Below are 4,979 nucleotides of genomic sequence, written 5' to 3'. Positions count from 1 at the left end.
CCTGTTCTGTATGTAGTCTTCATTATCTCAGCCAATGGAAGCTCTATTCTTCCAGTCACTTGTGTTGAAGACCTTTAGATTATTTTTAGCTTTTCTTTTTCTCTTATAATGTACATCTAATGTGTTCCCGAATCCTGTTAGCTTTATCTTCACATGACATGCAGTATCCAACCACTTCTCAAAACTTCCACTGCTGTGAACTGGTCTAAGCCACCATCATCGTTTATCTAGGTATTTCAAAGGCCTTATAACTGATTTCTGCATCTACCTTTGCCCTTCGCAGTATATTCTCAACTCTGCAGACAGGGTCATTATCTTAAAATCTGTCAGATCATGCCACTGTCTGGCTTCACATCCTCCAATGACATCCCATCTCACTGAGAGTAAACATCATTACATGACCCATCCCTCACCACTATATATTGTTGCAGTTCTCTCTGTGGAATCTCCTGCTGGGTCATGCAGGGACCTTCCTTCCTTCCTTTCTGACTTTGCTCAGATGTCACTTCATTGATGCCTTCCCTGGCCATTACATGTAAAATAGTAACTTCACCCCATGCTTACATTCACATCCCCTTCCAAGCCCCCTCACCTGCTTTGTTTTTCGTTGACATTTATCACTATCTAAAACACTGCTTATTCTATGTATTTATTATTGTTTAATGTATTTATCCTCCAGTAATATAAAAGATACTGAAGACAGAGATATTTCCAATTTCCTCTGTGCCTAGTGCAGTGACTTACACACAGGACCCTCAATAAATATTTGTTCAATAGGAGAATAAATCACTGATAAAACCACAAAACCATATATTAAATGCAAGAAGCACATACAAGAAGTACAACAGGGGGCAGAGAAGGTTTCAAATGCTCTTTGTTGACTTTTCTGAAAAGCAAGAACAAATTCTTACCATTTTGAACACATTTTGAAGAGACTTTTGTATGGGATTTTTTTTTTCTGCTAAATCTTGGTGTTTATGAGTCATGTGGTAACTGAGAAATTTATCTTCACAGTGATTCTAAAAGCAGATGGCATTCATTCATTTATTCATTCAGTCCATGTATTCAGAGAAACAGAATCAATAGGGTATAAAAATATATACACACATATAAACCTGAGAAGATTTATTATGGTAATTGGCTCAAAGAAGTATGAAGGCCAAGAAGTCCCATCATCTGCCATCTGCAAACTTGAAGAACCAGGAAAGCTGATGGTTTAATTCTGCCCAAATATGAAGGCCTGAAAACCAGAAGCATCTGAGCGCAGAAAAGATGATGTTCCAGCTCAAAGAGAGCAGTTTTACCCTTCCCCCTACCTTGTGCTTGTATTCTATTTGGGCCCCAAACGGATTGGATGATGTCTGCCCACATTGTTGAGGCTGATCTTCTTTATTCAGTATACTGATTTAAATGCTAATCTCTTCCAGAAACTCCCTCACAGACAAAAAGTAATAATGTTTTGAGGCATGAGTAGTCCTGCCTAGTTGGGTTGTTGTAATTTTCACTCACTTTAATAACAGGGCATGATAATATTAAGAGACACCTTAAGGGATCTCCTGTGTTTCACGCATTCTCCTACTTACTACCATTGTGGAGTGGTAGTCCATTTCCCTTGACAGACTGTATCAATAACCTCAGTCAACACCACAACTCTCTTCTAGGCCTGTTGACTCAGAAGCATTAGAAGTTGAAAGTGGTCTAGTGTTGGTCTTAATTTCCAGTTCAATGAAATTATTGTTGCGTCCCCTGGTGGAAGCATTCTTCCCTCTGGAACTAAGACCTCTAGACCAGCAGAGCATAAATTCTTGAGAACAGGGAACAAAACTTTTTTGGTGAGCCTCTAGAGGTGATGGTGAATGATGCCACTCCCATTTCCCCACTGATTCTGGACCTAGCTGTTGGAGAAACAGCACTTTACATTGAATGATGATTCAGAGCATATACAGCCTCCTGAAGAATCTTGCTCCAGCTCTGCAATATATTGCACCTAGCTGGCACTGTAATTGAGTCTTCAATAGGCCATTTCACTGTTCTATCAAGCCACCTGCTTCAGGATGATGGGGAACATGGTAAGACCAATGAATTTTATGAGCATGGGCTCACTATCATTCTTCTTTTGCTGTAGTGTGTTCATTGATCAGAAATGATGCTGTGTGAAGAACCGTGATAATAGATAAGGCATTTTGCAAGTAAATAGATGGTAGTTTTGTCAGAAACATTGCAAAGAAAGCAAACTTGTAAACCCATATCCAGAGTGTCTAGTCAGTCAGGCTGCCCCTTCCATGATGGAAGTGATCCCATATAACCAATCTGCCACCTGGTAGCTGGCTGATCTCCCCAAGAAACTGTGACATTACCAGGGGTTCTGTGTTGGTCTCTGCTGCTGGTAGATTGGTCACTCGGCAGTGGCCATATTCAGGTCAGCCTTGGTGGGCAGAAGTCTATGTTGCTGAGTCCATGCATAACCTATATCTCTCCCACCACAGCCACGTTTTTCATGAGTCCATTGGGCGGTGACAGGGCTGACCAGGGAAAATCTCACTGATATTCTTAGAAAGGGTCATCCTACTCACTTGATTATTAAAATCTTCATCTGCTGAGTCTACCTATTGTTGAGCATTTATATAGGACACACGTATCTTCATGGGTTTTGGGGGGTTTTGGTCTGTTGAGAGGTCTCTCCACATACTTTTTCCCCAGATTTCTTTACCACTTATTTTTCAATCATATTCCTTCCTAGGCCCTGACCATCCAACCAAACCATTGGCTATAGCCCATTAATTGGAATTTAATCTCACATCTGACTGTTTCTCTTTCCAAGCAATGTGCACAACTAGGTGCATAACAAGATGTTTTGCCAGCTGGGAAAATTTTGGTCCAACAGTGTCCTTCAGGGATGACCTGGAGAAGAGACGCAGTGCTAGAGCTGTCCACTTTCAGGTGGTCCTTGCATATCATATAGAACCATCTATAAACCAGGCTCGAGTCTTGTAAACTACATACTGAAAGGAGTAATGCACTTTTTTGCTATGTTGTGGTCAACAATGAACTGCATTTACAATGGTGGTCCCATAAGATTATAATAGGGCTGAAAAATTCCTATCACCTAATGACTTTGTATCTGTTGTAATGTGGTAGCACATTATTCAAATCTGTGATGTTAGTGTAAACAAATGTACTGTGCTGCCAGTCATAGTCATATAAAAGTGTAACACATACAATTATGCAACATAAACAATTATGTAACATATATAATACTTGATAATAGTAATGAACAACTATGTTACTGGTTTACGTATTTATTTTTAATCATACTTTAGAGTGTACACCTTCTACTTATAAAATAGAGGTTAACTGTAAAACAGCCTCAGGCAGGTCCTTCAAAAGATATCCAGAAGAAGGCATCGTTATCATAGGAGATGACAGCTCCATGCATGTTATTGTCCCTGAAGACCTTCCAGTGGGAGAAGATGTCAAGGTGGGACACAGGGGTATTGATGATCCTGAGTCTGTGTAGGCCTAGGCTAATGTGTGTGTTTGTGCTTTAGTTTTTCACAAAAAAAATGTTTAAAAAGTAAAAAAAAAAAAAAAGTTTAAAATAGAAAAAAGTTTACAGAATAAGAATACAAAGAAAGAAAATATTTTTGTACAGCTGTATTTGTTTGTGTTTTAAGCTGTGTTATTACAAAAGAGTCAACAAGTTAAAAACATTTAAAAGTTTACAAAATAAAAACATACAGTGAGCTAAGGTTAATATATTATTGAAGAAAAAAATTCCTAAAATAAATGTAGTGTAGTCTAGCTATATAGTGTTTACAATGTCTACAGTAGTAGATAGCAATGTACTAGGCCTTCATACTCAGTCACCACTTACTCACTGACTCACCCAGAGAACTTCCAGTCCTGTAAGCTCCATTCATGGTAAGTGCCTTACATGGGTGTACTACTATTTTTTATCTTGTATAACATATTTTTATTGTACCTTTTCTAGGTTTAGATGCACAAGCACTTACCATTGTGTTACAATTGCCTACAGTATTCAGTACAGTAACATGCTGTATAGGTTTGTAGCCTTATATATAGCCCAGGTGTATAGTAAGCTGTACCATCTAGGTTTAGGTAAATATACTTTATGATGTTTACACAATGATGAAATCTCCTCATGATACATTTTTCAGAACATATCCCCATTGTTAAGTGGCACATGACTATATATAGATACACACACACACACACATATATACACACACATGTATATTTACAGGAGATATGTATACACACATACACGCATGAATATACATATTTATTAATGTATAGAATTTATATGAACAGGATGTATATCAATATATACATATATGATATATGTGCACATTATATATATGGACACACACTCACACACACATACAGAGAGAGAGAGAGAGAGATTATTGAAATTGACTCAGCTATTATGGAAGCCAAGAAATTCTGTGATCTGCCATCTGCCAGCTGATATCCAAGAGGTGGGGAAGACGTATGTCCCAGCTAAAACTGAGAGGAATTTTACCCTTTCTCAGCCTTTTTATTCTCTTCAGGTCCTGATTTAATTGGATGATGCCTGCCCATATTGTTGAGGGTGATTTTTATTTAGTGTACTGATTTAAATGCTAACCTCTTTCAGAGACACCCTCACTGACATATCCAGGGTAATGTTTTACCAACTATCTATGTATCCCTTAGCCCAGTTAAGTTGAGGCATAAAATTAACTATCATAGTCCACAAATTGAGTGGCTACTATGTACCAGGAGCTAGATACAATGGTGAATATTGCTATATTCAAAAAATTTTAATATATTATTGTTATTATTAGTTTGTTATTTTAGAAAGTTTCTTGCTCTATCATCTAGTCTGGAGTGAGTGGTGCTATTATAGTTCACTGTAACCTCAAACTCCTGAGCACATGTGATCCCTCATGCCTCAGCCTCCTAAGTAGCTAGGATTA

The sequence above is a fragment of the Macaca fascicularis genome, chromosome 5 (genome assembly GCF_037993035.2).
Source record: "Macaca fascicularis isolate 582-1 chromosome 5, T2T-MFA8v1.1".
NCBI classification, from domain to species: domain Eukaryota; kingdom Metazoa; phylum Chordata; class Mammalia; order Primates; family Cercopithecidae; genus Macaca; species Macaca fascicularis.
The sequence above is the reverse complement of the archived record's forward strand: the minus strand, read 5'-3'. Positions refer to the sequence as shown.